The sequence below is a fragment of the Salarias fasciatus genome, unplaced genomic scaffold (assembly GCF_902148845.1).
Source record: "Salarias fasciatus unplaced genomic scaffold, fSalaFa1.1, whole genome shotgun sequence".
NCBI classification, from domain to species: Eukaryota; Metazoa; Chordata; class Actinopteri; order Blenniiformes; family Blenniidae; genus Salarias; species Salarias fasciatus.
In genome coordinates, this window is record NW_021941373.1 from 56219 (window position 1) to 81248 (window position 25030).

A 25030-nucleotide genomic window follows, 5' to 3' on the forward strand; every position below is an offset into this window, starting at 1 on the left:
CATCATTTTGAACAGCATACTTACTTTTTTTGTGAGGGCGAGCTATTGTTTATTCAGAGGTGAGTCGGGGAGGGTTTTCAGGAAGGACACAATGGAAGTGAATGGTATTTTTGCTTCCCCTCGTCAAACTCATCAAATACAAAATCCAACAACCCCAAAACACTTTAGTGGACACGTTATAATCTGCACATTCACTACGCTGTGGAACACCCACAAATGATATTGGAGCGTTACGACACTGAAGCAAATACTGGGAACTACTTTTTCTTTTGAAATCACTGTGTCCAGATGCCGTATTTAGTAAGTAGTTCCGTCTTAGCAATCTTCGCATAAACAACTCAATCTGGTAATTTTGCATTAATATTTCACAGCGTAGTGAATGTGCAGATTATAACGTGTCCACCAAAGTGTTTTGGCAGATGCATGGTTTTGAAAATCAAGGCTGTAAATGCAATGCAGCTTCCTCACTTCATGCAATGTGTGTTTATAGCTACATCAGCTATAGAAATACAGAATAAAAGAGACTGGATACTGTGCCTTCTTTTATGACTTGCTGACTTTTACACATTAGAGTAGGGCATTATCAAAATTTAGACTTTTAAAGGAATACTCCGAAGATTTTGGACCCACGCCCTATCCCGATCATTTACAGAGTTAGATAAGCTCATAAATACCTTTTTTGTGTCCGTTCGTCCAGTGCCTGGCTAACAGCTGTTAGTATCGTAGTTAGCTTAGCTCAACTACGGCAGGTGAAGAAGAGACAGAGCCAGACTGAGAAAGTGGACAAAATCCTCCTTCCGGTGGTCCAGGGGATGGCGTATTAGCACGTGAAGTAAATCCGAATGGTTATAAAACTTCTTAAAAGACGTGTTTTCTTTTCAATCCCTTAAAATAGCGTTTTGATACACACAGATCTGCACAAGCATAGTGCGCTGTGGAAGGATATACCAGGCGCACAGCGGCTGAGTCTATGCTGCCACTGCTGTGCTCCGGTATATCCTTCCGCAGAGCACTGCGCATGTGCAGGTCTGTGTGGATCAAAACATTATTTTAACTAATTGAAAAAAAAGCACATCTTTTAAAATGCTTTATAACCATTCGGATTTACTTCACGTGCTAATACGCCGTCCCCTGGACCACTGGAAGGAGGATTTTGTCCACTTTCTCAGTCCGGCTCTGTCTCCTCTTCACCTGCCGTAGTTGAGCTAAGTTAACTACGATGCTAACAGCTGTTAGCCAGGCACTGGACAAACGGACACAAAAAAGGTATTTATGAGCTTATCTCACTTTGTCAATGATCGGGATAGGGCGTGGGTCCAAAATCTTCAGAGTATTCCTTTAATAATTCGTTTAACATTACGGAAAGTTTTGTTATTGTACTTGAAGAGAATATCATGTTTGCTTTGTATTACTGCCTGCCACAGGGAACACAACAGCTTGCCAAACTGGGCAAAGTGCTTTTGACAGTGGAGAAGGGGACCCTCTCACAGTGTAAAGGCCAGGCCCTTGACGACATTGAGATTGACCCTGAAGGTATGGATGTGTGTATGTTAGTATAATTAAGGTTAGATGTACGCCATGGCTAATATCTCATGAGAAATGCATCATCACTGCCATTTAACTGTAACATACTCTTGATGCTGTATTTGGTTATTTAAGTATAATCATTTCCTCCCTGTCTTGCCACATCACATTTTTTTTAGAAAATGCCTTCTGAAACGGTTGAGTTTGAGTGTGGTCTGCTTATCGTGAAATGAGCGGATTTACCCTGCTGTTCAAGTGCATATCGGAAAGCAGGCTCAGAAACAGCCTGTTCTGTAACTTGACATCACCTTTTCACTTTTCTTTATAGAGATTTCACAGATCCATCTTAGAAGAGACAACTCTAAACGTAAGTGGGATGACACTGAGGTACGTGCTGTGGAAAGACACATGATGGACTTCATACATACTTGCAAGGTACCACGCAAGATGGACTGTCTGCAGTGTATCAGGGCAGAGCCCGACACACTGAGAGACTGCAACTGGACTGGTGTAAAAAATTATGTCAGAAATCGAATCACTGCTATGAAGAAAAAGGCTTGTGCTAAACAATAAGAGCCAGTATTTGATACTTTACAGATCATTCATCAAATCATCCTTTTCTCTTTTGAAATAAATTGACTTCTTACCTCTTACTTATATGTTTCTACCCACAGAAATAAGAGCCAGTTTTTGTTAGTTTTCAGTAATTCATCAGCTCATCGTTATCTTTTGGAAGAAATAGACTTGTTACACGCTACCTATATGTTTGGAACCACATAAATTGTTGTTCTGAGCTTTGATGTTCACACATTGTTTCAGTAAAACACATTTTGACAGCATACCTTAGTTTGTTGGGTGATGTTTATTTTCATGCAAATTTGATTCTGGTTCCAATGTGGCTAAGATATTCAGTCTAAATCTTATTTAGAACAAAGTGTTTCCTGTAGAATTTTATTGAATCTCAAGTAAGTCAGTAAGTAAAATTTATTTATAAGGCGCTTTTCACAGATCATCCGTCACAAAGTGCTTCACAGTGTAAAAATCACAAAGAGGTCAAAGACATTACACAGTACATAAAAACAAGGAGATTAGAGTATGTGTTACTGCCGAGACAGCGCTGACCGGGGGTCTAGAATGCCTTCTGAAACAGATATGTTTTTAAGAGTTCCTTGAAAGCATCCACTGAGTCCAGGGAGCAGGTCCGGAGGAAGCTCGTTCCAGAGGCGCGGCACAGTGGATGTAAAAGAGTATTCACCCCTGGTTTTAAAACAAGCATGGGGAACTCTCAGAAGGTTCCGATCAGATGACCTGAGGCTCAACTGTTGTTAATAGTCCTTACAACATAAAAATTGCTAATATGGCAAGGACTGGCCATTACTTAAGCCATTGTCCTTCAGTTGTTTTGGTTTCTATTGAAAAAGTTAAATAAGAAAAAAGTTAGTGCATTTCTGTAGATGCCAAGAGCTACTCAGGAGCAGTGTTGAGACTGAATTTGATGGTTGAATATTCTCATAACTCAAACATAACAAAAATACATGCTAGAATTACTTTTATGGACTTTTGTCCCCAAAGGAATTTGAGGCACCTAAAAGTGACTTTTATGAGTTTGTGTATCTGTGTACAGTTGAAGTCCTCAAAATGGACATTAAAATTATTTGTCCCCAATCTCAAGGTAAAAATTCAAGTTGGACAAAAGTTGTTTTAAACTAAAATCCCAGGTGATTTTCATCATCTGGGTGTTCCCGGTGATACATTACACTTACCGGCATCTCTCTAAACCATTCAGAAAGTGGTGTTCCCAAAAGTAGGGTATTTTGATGTGCGCCCCCAAAGAGGACATAAGGCAGTATGTGTGTGTGTGTGTGTGTGTGTGTGTGTGAGATGTTTCCATCTCAGTTGTCTTCAGTTTCACTGTCAGGAAAAAACTGTTGTGAAAACATGTTTTGTGTTGTGATCCTGTCTTCTGTCCTGTGAGAGTGTAGCTACAGTGTTTCTGGTTGTAGGTACAATGTTTCTTGAGGCTGTAGCTGCAGTGACCTGCTGTCCTGTGTTCAGACGGGGTGCAGCTGCTGAATGGATCCAGTCGCTGTTCAGGCAGACTGCAGGTGAAGACTAACCCGTCTGACCAGACCTGGTCCTCAGTGTGTGAAGCAGACCTGGACCTTCAGGATGCACAGGTGGTGTGTCGGGAGCTGGGCTGTGGGCCTCCTTTGGTCCTGCAGGGGGCGCTCTATGGAGACGTGCAGACTCCCAGGTGGAGCCCAGAGTTCCAGTGTGGAGGCCATGAGTCTGCTCTGCTGGACTGTAGAAGCTCAGGCTCAGCTAGAAGCAGCTGCTCACCTGGTAAAGCTGCTGGACTCACCTGCTCAGGTAGAAGAGGAGCTGCAGCTTCCACTGCTCTTCTCTTCACTCTCACTCCATCCTCTCTCTTCTCTCTCTGCTCTGGGTTCAGGGGGGGATGAGTTCAGGTTGGTGGGAGGAGCCAGTCGCTGTGCAGGAAGTCTGGAGCTGAAAGTTCTTGGTGAACAGAGACCTGTGGGGGGCTATGGCTTCTCTCTGAAGACAGCAGCTCTCATCTGTGAACATCTGAACTGTGGCTCTGTTGTTTCTATCCAACCAACTGGTGTGCCAATTCAATCTATGTGGATAATCAACTCAGACTGTGTTCAATCTGGATCTGATCTGTGGAGCTGTGTGGCATCATGGATCTGCTCTCGCACCCTGAAACTCACCTGCTCAGGTATGTTTTGCTGACTTTAAAAAATGAATCTTTCCTTCCTGGTTTAACAGCAGATTAATTTCCTGCTGCTTCTCTGCTGCTTCAGTTTGTTCCTCAAACCAGAGATCAGCTGATTGGTCTCCAACAAAATCATGTTGTCAGAAAAAAAAGTCAAATCCACAAAGATCTGAGGATGAAAATACCTCAACTGCTGGAGCTGAGCTGAGTTCTACTGTTTCCTGAGTTTCTATCAATAACTCTGAGTTTCTATCGTCTTGTATGAGTTTCTACTCTTTCCTCTCAGTTTTGACTGTTTACTTCGAGCTTCTGCTGTTTCCTGTGAGGATCTATTGATTTCTCTGAGCTTCTATTTTTCCCCTGAGCTTTTCCTGATTCATATGAGGTTCTACTGTTTCCTCTGAGGTTCTACTGTTTTCCCTGGTTGATATTCTGTTATGTGTTCAGGGTTTGGAGGGTTACGTTAAAAATGTAATCCGGTACAGTTACAAGTTACCTGTATAAAATGTAGTCAGTAACTTCCTCTAACTACTGAAAGAGTGAAGACAAAGTTATGTAGCAGAGTAGTTTACATTAGTTTTAGACCAGTAAACAGAAATAAATACAAGGACAAACACAGTGTGTCATCCACTCAGTGTTCTGACAACTCTCACTCTCCACAAACACAGAATACTCTGAGTAATGTGATTACCTGCTGAGCTCTGTGCTCAGCCTCAGTTGCTCCCAGCAGCGGTTGTTGCTGTGGTCAGTGTGGACAAGCGTCCAGGAAGCAGTCCCTGAAGGAGGAGCTGTGCTCCATACAGGTGAACTGTCCAGGAGCTGGATCAGCTGGAAGCAGCTGCTCTTCATACATTCACTGCTGGGCTGCTTTGGTTTGCTGCGCCCCCTGGTGGCCACGAGGAAGAACAGTCAGTTCTAATGCAGTCCGGACCAACAGTCCCACTCTTCATCAGTGTTGGGAAGGTTACTTTTTTTTTTTTTTTTTTTTTTTCAATCAAACAATCAATCACAAACAATCAAGCACCACATCCTCATCAAACAGTGTGTACATTGTACAACAACACCCCACCAAAACAACAACCAGCACATTTTCAACTTGTACACAGAGCACAGCACAGTCCTGCATTGCAAACTGGGATGTCAAATGGGCAAGTTACTTTAAAAAAGTCAGTAGTTATAGTTTTTTTTTTTTTTTCAAACTTGTTTTTATTATTTTTTTGTTATTTTAACAGAACATACAAAAAACAGACAAAACAGCAAAAACAAAACAAAACAAACAAACAAACAAAAAAACGCGCACACACAGTGAGGCACCTCATTTCTAATAACCGGATGAAATAACAGTAATGACATTAGAAACTATAATGGAAGGACGTTGCTCATTTAGAACAGAAAAACCAATCAAAGAAAATCAGCAGTCATCCATCCAGCCATCAACAGATATGTTATTTTTCTCAAGAAATTTATAGAAAATACTCCATATTTCCTGAAACTTTTCAAGTCTGTTCTTTGCTGTGTAGCTTATTTTTTCCAAAGTAAGATAGAAAGTCAGTCCCTTCAGCCACCGTGAAGCTGGACAAACAGTCTCTGATTTCCATGACAAAGCGATACACCTTTTAGCCTCGAGTAAACATATACTGAGCAAAGATTTCACTTTTTTAGAAACTACAACTTCTTTTGGATATATATTAATTCAACAGACACATTTTCAGGGTTGGGAGGGTTACTTTTAAATTGTAATCCAGTACAATTACAAGTTACTTGTCAAAAAATGTAATCAGTAACTTACTTTAATTACTTCAATTAAAAAGTAACGTACCAGATTACTTTTAGTTACTTTTAGATTACTTCACCAGCAAACATAAGAGATAAAGACAAATACAATGTGTCGTCCTCACAGTGTATTGACAACAACTCTCCACAGAAAACACTAAATGCTCTGAGTGTTCTGAACTCTGCTGAACTCTGTGTTCAGCCCCAATTAATACCAACAACATGACCTTTAACCTCTAAACCTACTGAGAATCTGACTTCCTTTCTTTCTGACTCAGGATCAGAACCATCAGTTCAGGCTGTTTTCTCCAGTCGTTCTACAGTCCAGCAGCACCAGGAGCCACATTGACAGTGTTAACACACATTTATATTCTATCCTCAGTCTGCTGTGTAGCTGCACTGCTGCAGTGAGGAGCAGGGTTTGTGTTCAGGTCGGCCATGCAAAGTAGTTTTTCAAGAGTTCAGAGTTGATTCATTCCTCAGTGACAGAAGGAAACATGCAGTCTCCAGTAAATCCTCCATCCAGGCTGAAGATATTACTGCCTCCATCAGATTCTTCTGAGTTCAGCCTGGTGAGGCTGTGGTTCTCAGCAGCAGGTTACTGACAGGTTAGCAGGTTACTGACAGGTTAGCAGGTTACTGACAGGTTAGAAGGTTACTGACAGGTTAGCAGGTTACTGACAGGCTAGCAGGCTAACAACACTTTAGCTTCACTGTGAGTTCAGGTGTGTTTCATATCTGTAGATGTGTCTTCAGGTTTGATGAGTTCCTGGATGTTGAGAGCATTTTCACGGCTGGGAGGCAGAATTTAATTTCTAAAGAGAAGTTCTGGTCTCGTCTGACTTAGATACAAAATGTCTCCGTTTCCAGCCAAAGAATGAGTTTCTCTCTCTGGAGCAGCCATGACTCCAGCAGCAGGGGGTAAAATCCACGGCATTGCGGGATGTTTCATTCACGGTTAAACGTAGAAGAGCGCGTTAAAGGTAGTAGAGTGGGAGGTTGCTCCAAGACAGCGGTCGATGCGGCGTCTATCATTTATATATCTACGATGTTTATTGTTTATAGATCTACAATATGGCGGTTTGTGCCGTAAAGTGCTGTAAAGTGTCACAATGTCTGTATACGGCGCGGACGTCTGGTGTTGCTGGTATATTCCGTCTGATTTTCAAAAGTAATCCCGCTCAGTAATCCGTGTTTTTATCAGAAGTAACTGTAATGAGATTACATATTTTTTGCGCCTACTGTAACGGATTACATTTACAATTTTTTTGTATCCTGATTACGTAACGCCGTTACATGTAATCCGTTACTCCCCAACCCTGCACGTTTTAGGAAATAGAAGAATTTTCCTGCCTATAATTTCACTCACAAGATTTCACACGTTTCCCCAGAAAGATAAAACATGCTGACACTCCCACATGCAGTGAAAAAGTGTGCCTTTCTGATCCCCACATTTCACACAGAAATCGGGTATGCAGGGGTTAAATCGGTGTAGTTTAACAGGTGTCATGTATAACCTGCTCAACCATTTAAATTGTAACAATTTTGAATTTGTATGAATAGATTGGGTCTGAGCTAATAAGCCAGCTTGTGACCATTCTTCCCCCGTTACTCCTTCAGATAAATCCTGTCTCCATGCTTGAAGAGATTGAGTAGATGATTCTTTGGATTTGCTTACAAAGATCCGATACAGAACTGAAACCTGGGCTTTAGAGCAGGGGTATGCAACTAAAATTCACAGAGGTCCGGTCAGGGACATTTTGTTAAAGCAAAGGTCCGGAACATCATAATGTCTAACTGAATTAGTGTGATATATGCTGATGTAACCTAGTAGTTCTATGAGCGTCTGCATGTCATCAATAGCTGACTATCAAATCAAATGAATTCATGCACTCCTTGACAACCTCCCCTCACTAAATGGTTTTTTGTGGTGCCCCAAAATCCAAGCAACTCTGAGGGAACATTCATTTGCATGTTGCTGGGCGGGCAGTGACTGTCAGGATTCTGGTGGACTGATCATACTGGGCTCCAGGCCCGCCGACAGCGGGGGACAAACGGGTCTGTTGTGCCGGGCCCAGGGTTGGGGGGGCCCAGAATTAAAGGAGGGGGAGGGGGGGGGGGGGGGGGGGGGGGGGGGGGGGCATCCAGCACCCCACACCCCACTCACGGATCCCAACGCAGCATGCAGGCACCGCGCCTCCCCAACCCATAGGCTGGTCCATGCTTCACATGTACGCGTTTCTGCGTCCGCTTTGGAGTGTCCGCTTTGGAGTGTCTGCTTTGGAGTGTCTGCTTTGGAGTGTCCGCTTTGGAGTGTCCGCTTTGGAGTGTCCGCTTTGGAGTGTCCGCTTTGGAGTGTCCGCTTTGGAGTGTCCGCGCACCACCGATGCGCACGCGCTTTCTCCCATATTTCTCCCAGACTACATTTTGAGCTCAGCTGTGTGCAACGTTCAATGCAGGAACACTGACCCACGCAGCCTCGAAGCTTTTCCGGCACTACAGACTGTTTATCTGCTTCTTTATTACAGATTATTTAGAGAAAATTAAGCACTTACATTGTCAGTACATTATCATTAAGTATTAAAGTTTATTTAGCTTTTTTTTCCTGTTTCTGAATCGCGGGGGCGGCGCCGGAGCGATTAGTTACTTTTTCACTTCTGTCTGCAGACCTTCTCCTCCCTCCAGACAGAGTCTCTCTCTCTCTTTCCACCAGTTTTTCACTCTTTTGGTGTCTTTAAGTGGAGCCATCAGGCTGGAGCTCCGTCTACTTTCACTTTTACCGTCATGTTTGGTTTGCTGTAACGCTCTGGCGCATGCGTACACCGCCACGAGCTGCGCGCAACGCGGTCTCAAAATCTGGCAGTTGCGCAGACGTCCGTGGATCGCTCCGCGGGACCCTAGCGGACAGGAATTCATGACGATTTTTACGTCACGCGGACCAACGTGCAACGCGCACCTACGCGGACATGTGAAGCATGGACGGGCACCGCATGCAGGCACCGTGCCGCACCGTTCTGCGCGCCGCCGCACCGATCCGCGTGCCGCACGCCGTACTACTCAGCACGCCGTGCTGCGCTCCGCTCAATATAAGTCCGGGTCCGTATTGGATGGCGTCTGGGTCCGGATCCGGACTGCGGTCCGCCAGTTAGTGACCCCTGCTTTAGAGTGTAACCCCCTCAAAGCACAGTCTTCAAGAGGAGTTAAAGTTGGGAGTGTCAGATTGTTTTTCTGTCTGGAAAGAAGGAAACTTCTAAGCTGCAGGTATTTAAATAATGTTTTATAGGAATATTGTATTTTGCTTTCAACTGTTCAAAAGACATAAGGGTTTCGTTTTCATCATATAAGTCTGACATCTTTGCGATGCCCAGATTTGAAATCCCAAGTCTGCTCTGCCAGGAACAAAATCATCATTGCCATAGATTGAGGAGAACTGGGAAAGTTCAGCAACCTCTCCCAAATATGCGAGAGAAGTATGCCAAACTGGTGACGCGTTTCTGAGAAATGGCTTTTTAGTGTTTTTAAGAAGTTTGCGTTTATTAGCCGAATACATATAAAGGTTTGGAGGAATATTTAGGAGATGTGTTTCCATTAGAACCCAAACTGGCGGATGATTCCTGTCAAAATAGAACATTGAGGCTCGTATTTGAGCCGCCCAGTAGTACCACTGAAGATTTGGCAGATTCAAACACAGTAGTTATAGTTACTAGTTACTCCTTCAATAAAGTAAAGGAGTTATAATATTTTGAAGATCACTAATTACTTGGTAAAATAACTTTTGCATTACTTCAGAAAACAAATGTGTTTAAAGGTGCATTAAGGAGTTTGCATGTTTCATGTGAAACAGCGGCCCCTTCAGGCCTTGGGCGTAACTGCAGCTCAGTGAAACGCTGGTGCCTGTGGCTTGCGTCCATGTACGTGCACGGAAGAGGGGAAAAAACCTGCATTAGCAGCCTCAGCATGCAGAAGAGGTGATTGATTCACAAGAATGGCTTCAACTGAAGTAACTTTTGGTCAGCCTCCTTCCTCGCTCTGTTAGCAGCGCTGCAGTAACCTTTAAGGTTCCTCTGCCTGGTGGGTCTGTGCTGGAGCTGTGGCAGTGCTAGAAGCCGGTCTTTTCTTACTTTCTGGAAGATCCATCTTCAGTACTGCTCAGTTGTTGCTCGCTAAGCATCTGGCAGAGTAATGGCGGACAAAACGGAAGCTAAGCGAGTCAGGCCAGCGGGAGACGCATTACGTCACATCCTCTCAAATTTCCCCAAGAAATACAAATTGCCGGACCGGCACTGTAACTATTCAAGTGACAAGTTCGCGCTGTTAGCGGTACTTGCAATGAATATGTCAGGACATTCTACACATCACTGAATATTTGTGACATATTCATGTCACACATTCATATTTTTATTGTTTTAAACTCTCTAATGCACCTTTAAATGTGTCAAAGAATCTGGGTCCCCACTTACTGGAACTTTAAGGTGCATGTTCAGTTTTTTATTATAAAACTAAACACATGATTAATGAAATAAATGAACACTTGACCAAAAAAGTGACAAACAGGAAATGCTACATTAATCTGGTGTTGTGCTGAACTGTCAGACTGTTTCGCCAAATGATCTTAGAGGTTTGAAAAGGTCATTTCTGTTTGAAGAAATTAACCAAACCAGTGAAGACAAAATAACAGTTACTCCCATCACGGCTCGCTATATAGCTATAGTATCTTCTCTTTATATATCTATGACCTCTACTCTTTATATATCTGTAACCTCTACTCTTATGATATCTATGGCCTATACTCTTTATATATCTATGACCTCTACTCATATATCTATGGCCTCTACTCTTTACATATCTATGGCCTCCACTCTTTATATATCTATGGCCTCCACTCTTTATATATCTATGGCCTCTACTCTTTATATATCTGTAACCTCTACTCATATATCTATGGCCTCTACTCTTTACATATCTATGGCCTCTACTCTTTATATATCTATGATGTCTGCTCTTTATATATCTATGACCTCTACTCTTATATATCTATGACCTCTACTCTTAGACAGGAGTTCGTTCCAGGAAGTGGTCACTTCCTGGTTGGGAGTCACTTCCTGGTTCAGAGGAGTGAGGGGGGTGTGCTAGCGCAGCAGAGCTAGCACACAAAACTGGTTAAAGAGCGAATTTTACCTCCGTATCTGGATGCAGTGGCGAGAAAATGGGGACGAAGAAAAGCCCGACCCCGGAGGAGTTCGAGGAAATAAAAAACTCCCTGGATTCTTTAAGTGGGAACGTAACAGCTGTCAAAGTGCAGCAGGAGAAGCTACTGAGGCTGCTGGAGGAGGAGGTGAAACAACTACGCCTCCTTAACACCGAGAAAGACCGGCGTATCGAGGAACTCGAGCGGCGAGTGGACGAGCTGGAGCAATACACCCGCATCAATGATGTTGTCATCACCGGCATTAAGATCAAGCCGCGCTCCTATGCGCGTGCGGTGGCCGCAGACAACAGCAGCGGCGGGGAGCCCAGCGAGCTGGAGTCGATCTCAGTGGAGCAACAGGTCGTATCCTACCTCGAAACCAAGGGGATAGAGATGAATCCAGAGGACATCGAAGCCTGTCACCCACTGCCCATGAGGAACCTGAGACCACCAGCTGTGATCATGAGATTTACAAATTGAAAAAACAAGACTGCACTTCTGAAACAAGGACGCAAACTCAAAGGGACTGACGTCTTCATAAATGAACACTTAACAAGAAGGAATGCAGAAATCTCAAGGAAAGCAAGGCAACTTAAGAAACAAGGAAAAATTAAACACACTTGGGTAACGAACTGTAAAATATTCATTAAACTAAACGGGAGTCCTGAGGAAGCCAAAGTGTTGGTGGTGAGAAACATGGACGATTTGGATAAGTTCAACTGACTTCAATGCACCAATAACTATTAAGGTAACATGTCTCTCCCCACGCTATCATGAACAATACACCTGATGCAATGACTTCATCAACAAATGCTATGGACATAGACTCATTACAGAGAATCCTATGTCATCAACAATTGGAACTGGAAACGTGTGAATTTCAAGAACATAACACAGTTGCAGACATAGACCCTGATCATTTCCTTTCTTCTATGGTAAACACATTTATTATTTCACTCAAGAGCAGTATGAAAATGTAAAATCGGAAGGCAGACTGTCAATTACACATTTTAATAGCCAAAGTTTGTATGCAAAGTTTGACTCTATCAAAGACTTCTTGCAGGGTTTCACTCATCCCTTCAGTATTATTGCAATTTCTGAAACTTGGTTCAGTAATGAAAGGGGAATAAATTTAACACTTGAAGGTTATGAACTAACATATCTAAACAGAGAAGATAAAACTAGGGGTGGAGTTGCTTTTTTTATTCACCAGTCAATTAAATTTGATGTAGTTAAAAGTATGACATTGGCTGTACATGGAATAATGGAATGTTTAACTGTGGAAATTTATCATGAAAAAAAGAAAAATGTGTTTGTGAGCTGTGTATATCGAACACCAGGTACAAGTATTGAGATTTTCAGCGAATGGATGGAAAAGCTATTTTCACCTGTGAATCAAAAAACACTATTTATATGTGGTGATTTCAACATAGATTTGCTAAACCCGACTAAACAAAATAACATGGAGGACTTCATTGACACAGTGTACAGCTTGTCTTTATACCCATCAATAACAAAACCGAGCAGAATCACATCTCACAGCGCCACAATTATTGACAACATATTCACTAATATCATGTTAAATCAAACAACTAGTGGCCTGTTTATATCTGATATCTCTGTTCATCTACCTGTTTTTACTCTGTATGACTGTGACTTTAAGAATATAAAACACCCCATAGAAGTTATCTCTAAACGAATAAGAAATGACGAAACAATCAACAACCTGAACAACAGTTTAGCCCGACAGGATTGGAGTGCTGTATATGGAGAAACGGATGTGGACAATGCTTATAGTAAGTTCCTAGATATATTCATTTCCTTATATGATAAAAACTGCCCAGTAAAAGAATTCTATTCAAGGGCAAAACATAAACTTAGACCTTGGCTTACAAAAGGGATAATCAATGCTTGTAAAAAGAAGAATAACCTCTATAAATTATTTATTAAATCAAAAGCAAAAGAAGCGGAACAAAAATATAAGTTGTACAAAAACAAACTAACTGACGTCATAAGAACAAGCAAACAGCTATACTACAGAAAAAAATTAAACGAAAGCAAAAGCAATATAAAAGAAACTTGGAATGTTCTTAATGGTTTAATCAAAAGTGGTTCCTCTAAGTCAACATATCCGGATTACTTCATTGACAAAAATGGTAGAAATCACAACATGATTAATATAGTAAACAGCTTCAATAATTTTTTTGTAAATGTTGGCCCTGAGTTGGCTGCCACAATTTCAAATCATGGAACGAATGAATTAAACCTTATTAAGAACAATCCATCGTCACTGTTTCTCTTGGCAACAGATGAGCAGGAGGTTATAAATACAGTACTGAAATGTAAAAATAAGTTCTCTACCGACTATCACAATATTGACATGTTCTTAGTAAAAAACGTAATTTTCAATATTGCAAAACCGTTCACTTATATTTGTAATTTATCATTTCAGTCTGGCCGTTTCCCAGACAAAATGAAAATCGCAAAAGTAATTCCGGTATTCAAAAATGGTAACAAACACTGTTTCACAAATTATAGACCGATTTCACTATTGCCACAATTTTCTAAAATTCTTGAAAAACTCTTTGACTCTCGACTTGATAAGTTCCTAGAGAAACATAACAAATGATGGTCAGTATGGTTTTAGAGCCAAGCGAACTACCTCAATGGCTCTAATGGAAGCCACTGAAGAAATTACTACTGCACTGGATCAGAAAAAAATTGCAGTCAGTGTCTTCATTGATCTCAAAAAAGCATTCGACACAATCAATCACTTCATCTTAGTAAATAAACTGGAAAAATACGGGGTTAGAGGTGTAGCTGGGGACTGGATTAAAAGCTATTTGACAGGAAGGGTACAGTTTGTAAAAATGGGGAAGCATGTATCCGAGCAACTTGGCATTGTTTGTGGTGTCCCCCAGGGATCCGTCTTAGGGCCGAAACTATTTAATGTGTATATCAATGACATTTTTAACGTATCTCAGTCCCTAAAACTCATTCTTTTTGCGGATGACACGACCATATTCTATAGTAGTAATGATTACAATGAGCTTGTAAAAACTGTGAACATGGAACTCAATAAAATAAAAACCTGGATGGATATAAATAAACTGTCTCTAAATATAGGTAAAACTAAAGTAATGATGTTTGGTAATTCTACAACAAAGTCATTTCAGCAAATAGTTATTGAAGGTACTGAAATTGAAAATGTTTGCGAGAATAAATTTTTAGGTATTGTAATTGATAATAAATTAACTTGGAAAGCACATATTAAACATATAAAAGCAAAAATATCCAAAAGCCTCTATATTATAAATAAAGTAAAACAATGCCTTGATGCACATGCCCTCTGTACTCTGTATTGCACGCTGGTACTCCCATACCTCACATATTGTGTGGAGGTGTGGGGGAACACTTACCAGTGCACAATATATCCCCTAGTCATACTGCAGAAACGAGCTGTGCGGATCATACACAAGGTTAGTTATTTAGAACATACTCACAATCTTTTTATTCTGTCTAAGTTATTAAAATTCAATGATCTTGTGAAATATAACACACTAATTATTCTGCATAAAGCATTTAATAAAACATTGCCAAATAATATACAGAAGTTTTTCAAATTAAAAGAGACAGTTCATAATTTAAGAGGGTATGGAAATTTCAAAATACCAAAAACAAAATCTACCCGTAAACGTTTTTGTGTATCGGTATGTGGGGTTAAGTTGTGGAACAACCTGGACACTCAACATAAGCAATGCCACAATGTTCATAGATTCAAACTCCAATATAAACGTACAGTTTGGTTGCAGTATATAGAATATAGGTCTTGAATTCACATTAACATTACTGAGTGTGTTTTGTTGTTTCTTTAATAATCCGGGTATACTGTTCATTTCCACTGTTGGTATACTTGTATACAAGTCTGTATATGTTATCAGTTACCAATGGTAACGCCACCTTGTTTCAAATTTTTCGTTATGTAGATCCAAATCAATGAGTTATTAGTTTCCATGTGTAAATACAACTACGGAAGTGAGAATTTTTTTTATTTTTTTTTCTGACTATATTATGTTAAGGATAATTGGGGGTGGGATTAAATAAGTTTTCTTCTTCCCACTCCTTTTCAGGCATAATGAAATCTTCTGTTATTCCATCATTTGTTACTTTGTTTATTGTTTTTGTTAATTTGTTTCCTTTCCTTTACCCTGTGCATTATTGTACAGCAATTGCCTGAAATGAACAAAATAAATGAAAAATGAAAAAAAAAAAAAAAACTCTTTATATATCTATTACCTCTACTCATATATCTATGACCTCTACTCTTTATATATCTATTACCTCTACTCTTATATATCTATGACCTCTACTCTTTATGTATCTATGGACTCTACTCTTTATATATCTGTAACCTCTACTCTTATGATATCTATGACCTCTACTCTTTATATATCTATGACCTCTACTCTTATATATCTATGACCTCTACTCATATATCTATGGCCTCTACTCTTTACATATCTATGGCCTCTACTCTTTATATATCTATGATGTCTGCTCTTTATATATCTATTACCTCTACTCTTATATATCTATGACCTCTAGTCTTTATATATCTATGGACTCTACTCTTTATATATCTGTAACCTCTACTCTTATGATATCTATGACCTCTACTCTTTATATATCTATGACCTCTACTCTTATACATCTATGACCTCTACTCTTTATATATCTATGACCTCTTCTCTTTATATATCTATTACCTCTACTCTTATATATCTATGACCTCTACTCTTTATATATCTATGGACTCTACTCTTTATATATCTATTACCTCTACTCTTATATATCTATGACCTCTACTCTTTATATATCTATGGACTCTACTCTTTATATATCTGTAACCTCTACTCTTATGATATCTATGACCTCTACTCTTTATATATCTATGACCTCTACTCTTATATATCTATGGCCTCTACTCTTTATATATCTATGGACTCTACTCTTTATATATATTTATGGACTCTACTCTTTATATATCTGTAACCTCTACTCTTATATCTATGACCTCTACTCTTTATATATCTATGACCTCTACTCTTATATATCTATGATCTCTACTCTTATATATCTATGACCTCTACTCTTTATATATCTATGGACTCTACTCTTTATATATCTGTAACCTCTACTCTTATGATATCTATGACCTCTACTCTTTATATACTGTATCTATGACCTCTACTCTTATATATCTATGGCCTCTACTCTTTATATATCTATGGACTCTACTCTTTATATATCTGTAACCTCTACTCTTATGATATCTATGACCTCTACTCTTTATATCTATGACCTCTACTCTTATATATCTATGACCTCTACTCTTTATATATCTATGACCTCTACTCTTTATATATCTATGACCTCTACTCTTATATACTGTATCTATGACCTCTACTCTTTATATATCTATGGACTCTACTCTTTATATATCTGTAACCTCTACTCTTATGATATCTATGACCTCTACTCTTTATAAATCTATGACCTCTACTCTTATATATCTATGGCCTCTACTCTTTATATATCTTTGGGCCTCTACTCTTTACATATCTATGGCCTCTACTCTTTATATATCTATGATGTCTGCTCTTTATATATCTATGACCTCTACTCTTATATATCTATGACCTCTACTCTTTATATATCTTTGGGCCTCTACTCTTTACATATCTATGGCCTCTACTCTTTATATATCTATGATGTCTGCTCTTTATATATCTTTGACCTCTACTCTTATATATCTATGACCTCTACTCTTTATATATCTATGGACTCTACTCTTTATATATCTGTAACCTCTACTCTTATGATATCTATGACCTCTACTCTTTATATATCTATGACCTCTACTCTTATATATCTATGACCTCTACTCTTTATATATCTATGACCTCTTCTCTTTATATATCTATTACCTCTACTCTTATATATCTATGGCCTCTACTCTTTATATATCTATGGACTCTACTCTTTATATATCTGTCACCTCTACTCTTATATCTATGACCTCTACTCTTTATATATCTATGACCTCTACTCTTATATATCTATGACCTCTACTCTTTATATATCTATGACCTCTACTCTTTATATATCTATTACCTCTACTCTTATATACTGTATCTATGACCTCTACTCTTTATATATCTATGGACTCTACTCTTTATATATCTGTAACCTCTACTCTTATGATATCTATGACCTCTACTCTTTATAAATCTATGACCTCTACCCCTATATATCTATGGCCTCTACTCTTTATATATCTTTGGGCCTCTACTGTTTATATATCTTTGGGCCTCTACTCTTTACATATCTATGGCCTCTACTCTTTATATATCTATGATGTCTGCTCTTTATATATCTATGACCTCTACTCTTATATATCTATGACCTCTACTCTTTATATATCTTTGGGCCTCTACTCTTTACATATCTATGGCCTCTACTCTTTATATATCTATGACCTCTACTCTTATATATCTATGACCTCTACTCTTTATATATCTATTACCTCTACTCTTATATATCTATGACCTCTACTCTTTATATATCTATGGACTCTACTCGTTATATATTTGTAACCTCTGCTCTTATGATATCTATGACCTCTGCTCTTATGATATCTATGACCTCTACTCTTATATATCTGTGACCTCTACTCTTTATATATCTATGACCTCTACTCTTTATATATCTATTACCTCTACTCTTATATATCTATGACCTCTACTCTTTATATATCTATGGACTCTACTCTTTATATATCTGTAACCTCTACTCTTATGATATCTATGACCTCTACTCTTTATATATCTATGACCTCTACTCTTATATATCTATGGCCTCTACTCTTTATATATCTATGGACTCTACTCTTTATATATATTTATGGACTCTACTCTTTATATATCTGTAACCTCTACTCTTATATCTATGACCTCTACTCTTTATATATCTATGACCTCTACTCTTATATATCTATGATCTCTACTCTTATATATCTATGACCTCTACTCTTTATATATCTATGGACTCTACTCTTTATATATCTGTAACCTCTACTCTTATGATATCTATGACCTCTACTCTTTATATACTGTATCTATGACCTCTACTCTTATATATCTATGGCCTCTACTCTTTATATATCTATGGACTCTACTCGTTATATCTGTAACCTCTACTCTTATGATATCTATGACCTCTACTCTTTATATATCTATGACCTCTACTCATATATCTATGACCTCTACTCTTTATATATCTATGACCTCTACTCTTTATATATCTATTACCTCTACTCTTATATACTGTATCTATGACCTCTACTCTTTATATATCTATGGACTCTACTCTTTATATATCTGTAACCTCTACTCTTATGATATCTATGACCTCTACTCTTTATAAATCTATGACCTCTACCCCTATATATCTATGGCCTCTACTCTTTATATATCTTTGGGCCTCTACTCTTTACATATCTATGGCCTCTACTCTTTATATATCTATGATGTCTTGTCTTTATATATCTATGACCTCTACTCTTTATATATCTTTGGGCCTCTACTCTTTACATATCTATGGCCTCTACTCTTTATATATCTATGACCTCTACTCTTATATATCTATGACCTCTACTCTATATATCTATTACCTCTACTCTTATATATCTATGACCTCTACTCTTTATATATCTATGGACTCTACTCTTTATATATTTGTAACCTCTGCTCTTATGATATCTATGACCTCTGCTCTTATGATATCTATGACCTCTACTCTTATATATCTGTGACCTCTACTCTTTATATATCTATGACCTCTACTCTTTATATATCTATTACCTCTACTCTTATATATCTATGACCTCTACTCTTTATATATCTATGGACTCTACTCTTTATATATCTGTAACCTCTACTCTTATGATATCTATGACCTCTACTCTTTATATATCTATGACCTCTACTCTTATATATCTATGGCCTCTACTCTTTATATATCTATGGACTCTACTCTTTATATATATTTATGGACTCTACTCTTTATATATCTGTAACCTCTACTCTTATATCTATGACCTCTACTCTTATATATCTATGATCTCTACTCTTTATATATCTATGACCTCTACTCTTTATATATCTATGACCTCTACTCTTATATATCTATGACCTCTACTCTTTATATATCTATGGACTCTACTCTTTATATATCTGTAACCTCTACTCTTATGATATCTATGACCTCTACTCTTTATATACTGTATCTATGACCTCTACTCTTGTATATCTATGGCCTCTACTCTTTATATATCTATGGGCCTCTACTCTTTACATATCTATGGCCTCTTCTCTTTATATATCTATGATGTCTGCTCTTTATATATCTATGATCTCTACTCTTATATATCTATGGCTATGGGGTGGGCTAATCTGGGTCCCCCTCATAAGACATGTGGTTTCATATGCCAAATACCCTCCTGATTAAGGCTGTGACTTTAACGCGTTAGTTACGATTAATTAATTACAGAAATTTTAACGCGATAAAAAAAATATCGCAAATTGTCGCAGAACGTTTGTCACCGGACGAGTTTCACCCGGACATATTTCGCTGTGACACAACAACGAAACCGCTCCCGACCACTGTTGCCAACTTGGTGACTTTCTCGTTAAATCTGGCTACTTTCCAAAGCCTCCTGGCGACTTTTTTTGTCAAAAGCGAATAGCAACACATTTAGCGACTTTTTCTGGTGCTCTGGAGACGTGACAGGACGTCTCGTTCTGCAGCTGCTGTCATCAATGAGCTGCGGTGCTGCGTGAGCCCCTCCCCCGTCCCAAAGCACTCACAGGCGGCCAGTCTCAGCAGTGCCCCCTGCTGCAGTCAGAGCAGAGAGCAGACCCACACCACTCCTCCACACTTCAAATGAATCCACCATGCACAAATCCGCCACTGCTCACTTGCTGACAAACCAAGAATCAACAGAAGAAAGTTCATTTGTAGTTCTAAACATATTTAGGGTGTTTTTTTTAACTCACATTTTGCTTTATTCCTCTCTCCTACAGCTTCCATTACAATTACATGCAAATTGCAAATTAGGTAACGACCTCATCTAGCGACTTCTGGCGACTTTTAGGACAGCCAATAGCGACTTTCTTTGCTGGGGAGTTGGCAACACTGCTCCAGATGACAGCACACTGCTTGGTCTCGTGCACAGAAAATTTAGATTTAAAAAGTCAGCGGATGGCAGCGCGATAAACCAAAGCTTTTATTATGCACATTATGCAGCAAAGAATTTGCATACCATCGCAGCACATCGAGCCTGCTGTATCATCTGAATGCTAAGCCTGTCGCAGCAGCGGCCAACACGCAAGCCTCGCATACAGCTAGAGTGGAAGAGGACGTCACTCCAACTGCTTCAAGGACCCTCGCTCAGCCCATCAAAAGTTGCACTCATCAATGTGTATTGGTTTGTTTGTCTTGGTTGAATTCCTCCTTCCTTGCTGAAAAAATGAGCAGTGTTTTGTTGCTTAAAGGTTGTATAGAGGATTTTCCACGGAGGGAGAAATCCAGGGACAGTTAGTTCTTTTTGAAATGCTGCGCATGCGTGACCTACACCCCCTCCTCCCCTGCTCTCTCCAGAGGACCGCCTCCTCCTTACGTAGAAAGTAGCAAGTAGCATGTAGCAACTTAGCATCATAGCGCTAACACATAGCTACCAACGTGTCCTTTTGAACAACACAAAACACAGCGAATATGAGTAAAATCCTGTACTTGCGCCAAATCCTGTCCCTGAGCCGTCCCTGCTCTCGGGTGGATCAGAGGAGGACGGGGAGGTTTGTGTGGAGCTGCAGGACTGGAGCAGACTCACGCTCGGAGCTCACAGCGGGTCTGTCTGTGCGCTGCAGCCTGCAGACGTGAACAAACCCCCCCCCCCTCCTCTCACTCTCCGGACTTTTTCATACAAGTCTTGTTTTAAGATTAAACATACATTTTCGCCAAATGGCAGCATGTTGTAGCTATGATTAAGAAAAATTGTCTCAAGTCTACAGGTGAAAAGGTGTTGATTGCGGCAGCAGAGCTTAGCATGGGGGGAGTGGGGTGGAGCGCACGGGGGAGTGTTGTGCCGACAACAGGAGGGGGGTACGTAAAGTGCGTAGGAGCATGACAGTTACGCTAAAAATGTAGAGAGGTTGATTGACACGTTAGAAAACCAATAGATAACGGGGCTACCTCGTTATTGATTGGCTAAAGTAATATTGATTTTACAACCTCCAGAGTTGATTAATTTTTATTTTATTTTTTTTGATCATGATATAAACAAGGCTGCTGCAGCTTAGTAATGCCATTTTTTAGCTTTAATTCATTTTTGTTAGTAATAAAGATGTTCTATACAACCTTTAAGCTTATGTATCACTGTATTGATTCACTATACCAAAATCCATTAGAAAAAGAAAGGTTCTCACTGATCTCGGGTCAAATATCGATATGTGATTAATTGAGATTAATTAATTACAGAGGCCCTGATTAATTAGATTAATTTTTTTTAATTGAGTCCCACCCCTACTCCTGATACAGAAACAACCAAGTAAAGTTGTCTCAGTTTGACATTTCGGTTGGTTCTTTTCATTTGTTTGGGATATTGTCAAAAAGGGCCCTTTTCGCATACCCAGTCCATTATGCAATCCAACAATATATTTAGTTTTGACTTAAAAATTGATTGATTGGGTTTTTTGGAGTGCTGATTCCATTTATGATATTTTAAAGTGAGTTGAAAGTCAAGGTCATATGACGTTAGTCAAGGTAATGCAGCACCAACCCCAGTTTTTGGGGAAAGTCAAGATTTTCCTATGATTTTGGTGCTTAGATTGACAAATAACAGACACTGCAGGCATATCTACTCAATAAAATGACTCTAGACATAACACAACAGTGCCTAAGGAATGTATATAGTAGTATGTTTAATGTTTATAACTGTTCAACTTTCCTGTTTTGACCATTTCAGATATGAAACACTCCTTTGCTCAGATATGCTTTCTTTGCAGAATCATGTCAACAATGTTGAATACTAGAACTTTTGACCCCAAGAAAAGTTACCCAGGCAGCACAGTGGATGAGTGGTTAGTGCTCTTGCTTCACAGCAAGAGGGTCATGGGTTCAATCCCCAGACTGTGCAGGCCTCTCTGTGTGGAGTTAGCATGTTCCTCCCTGTGTCTGGATGGGTTTCCTCCACCATCAACCGATAACATGTATGAAGACTGATGATGTACTATGACATCAGAGGAAAGAGAGATGTCCATCAGAAGTATCTTGAAGTCAAGCATGATATTGTGATGAGAGTTGAACATTGCTCTCTATGAAAAATAGAATGATTGTTGTGCATGTACAACTTGTTCACAAACGGTACCAAAGAATTGGTCCAAGCAATGCTCCCATGGTTCCAATCAGAACTGGGAGAAAGATGTTCAAAGAATCATTTATGAGATGCTCTGTCCAGTGTTTGGCCCAGTGCAAGGTGACAACTGATGATCTGAAGAAGATATTTGTGTCACTTGCCAATACTTGACACATCTGTTGGCGGCATCAGTCAGACCCCCCCAAAAAAGAAAAATATATAAAATCTTGAGAACCACTGATAATAGAGACTTCCAAATAGACTCAAAGTGTTCAGAAGGTAAAGGTTTATATCTGATAATCTGATTTTACAGTGTAATCCTGATCAGTAATCCATGTTTTTATCAGATATACCTGTAATGAGATTACAAATGTTTGATGTATGGTAAAGAATTACAGTTACACTGCTTTTGTATCCTATTTTTGTAACTGTGTCACATGTACTGCGTTCCTCCCCAACCTTGGTGTTCAGATTCGGTGCGGCTGCTGAATGGATCCAGTCGCTGTTCAGGCAGACTGCAGGTGAAGACTAACCTGTCTGACCAGACCTGGTCCTCAGTGTGTGAAGCAGACCTGGACCTGCAGGATGCACAGGTGGTGTGTCAGGAGCTGGGCTGCGGGGCTCCTTCAGTCCTGCAGGGGGCGCTCTATGGAGACATGCAGACTCCCAGGTGGAGCCCAGAGTTCCAGTGTGGAGGCCATGAGTCTGCTCTGCTGGACTGTAGAAGCTCAGGCTCAGCTAGAAGCAGCTGCTCACCTGGTAAAGCTGCTGGACTCACCTGCTCAGGTAGAAGAGGAGCTGCAGCTTCCACTGCTCTTCTCTTCACTCTCACGCCATCCTCTCTCTCTTCTCTTCGTTCAGGGTTTCCTGAAACCAGGTTGGTGGGACAAAACAGTCGCTGTGCAGGTTCTCTGCAGATCAGAAGGTCTGGAGTTTGGAGACCAACATATATCGAACAGTGGTCTTTGGAGAAAGCAGCTGTTTTTTGTTCACATCTTCACTGCGGCTCTGCCGTGTCTGCAGATGAGACACGTTCAGTCAACTACACACTTACAGTGATGATCTGGGACGGCTGCTTTCAGTCTGGATCTGATTTCATGAAGTGTTCATTTTTCTATGAGTATCACTCCAGCAGTAATCTCTCCTGCTCAGGTAAGTTCATCAGTGGTGTGTTCCTCACTCTCCACAGTCAATGACCTGTGTGTGTGTGTGTGTGTGTGTGTGTGTGTGTGTGTGTGTGTGTGTGTGTGTGTGTGTGTGTGTGTGTGTGTGTGTGTGTTCCAGACCTGCTGCTCCATCCAGTCCTCTCCGTGTCCTCCTCCTCCTCCATGCTCGGGGTCTCTGAGGCCCAGCAGCAGGGGCTCCAGGTGGTCTGGGGCTCCACCTTCACCATCAGCTGCTCCATCCAGCCACAGTACCCAGGAGGCTCCTTCCAGCTCACCTTCACCTCCTCCAAAACCTCCTCCAACTCCACCCAGCCGGCCGTCAATCACTCTGCACACTTCCTGTTTCCTGCCGCAGAGCCCGCCCACCGGGGAAACTACAGCTGTGTTTATCACCTCCACGTTTTTGGACACAACTTCTCCTCAGAGAGCCGCCTGCTGTCTCTGTCTGTGTTCGGTAAGAAGAAGCTGACTCCTCCTTTACTCCACCCTTCAGAGGACATGTGTGGGTTTTACAGTTTTGTTTCAGATCAGTTTTGTTTGGAAGGTGGAGGTAACCGTGTAGGGGTGGAGGCCATCATATATCCTATCCAGGTGGGGTCGGGGGGACAGCTTCCCCAGGTGGAGCAGTTTCAGTGTCTCTGGGTCCTTCAGGAGGGATGGAGCAGTGGTGGAGCCCAGATGGAGGACTCTGATGGTCTCACTCCCAGCAGTCCTCAGACAGACGCTGATTGTTCTCTGTGTGTTCAGATCCAACAGCTGTGATCGTCAGATGGGTGGTGGTGCCGCTGTCTCTGCTGCTGGTGCAGGGGGCGCTGTGGCTGTACTTTAAGGTACTGTTCTCCCAGTGGCGGCTGCTGGTCTTCCAAAGAGGGGAAGCTCATTTTCAGCATACATTGTAATATGTGTAATCTGTTTTTTGTATGTAAATTCTTTTAGCTTCCATGCCTTTTGTATGCCCTGTCAAAGTTAGACAGATCCTCAAAGCCCACTTGTGACCAGACAACACCTCCCTGAGATAGTTTCATCCAGAGGCATGGCCAGCAGTACATTTTATTGGTGACAGCGCTTCCAGTCAGCAGCTCACCTGGTCAGACCAGGACAGCTGAAAGGACCTGTTACTTTTCCCCACCTTTCGGCACCAGCTCAGTCTTAGGAGTTGATCTGTTATG

At 40.4% G+C, this 25030-nt stretch overlaps 1 long non-coding RNA gene across 1 annotated transcript; it reads left to right on the forward strand.

Moving 5' to 3' along the window:
* Positions 1-23421: 23421 nt before the first annotated feature.
* Positions 23422-24033, forward strand: LOC115384930 (uncharacterized). The gene is made up of 3 exons (XR_003931010.1): positions 23422-23481; positions 23557-23847; positions 23980-24033. It is a non-coding gene; the product is annotated as an uncharacterized LOC115384930 (long non-coding RNA).
* Positions 24034-25030: the final 997 nt, after the last annotated feature.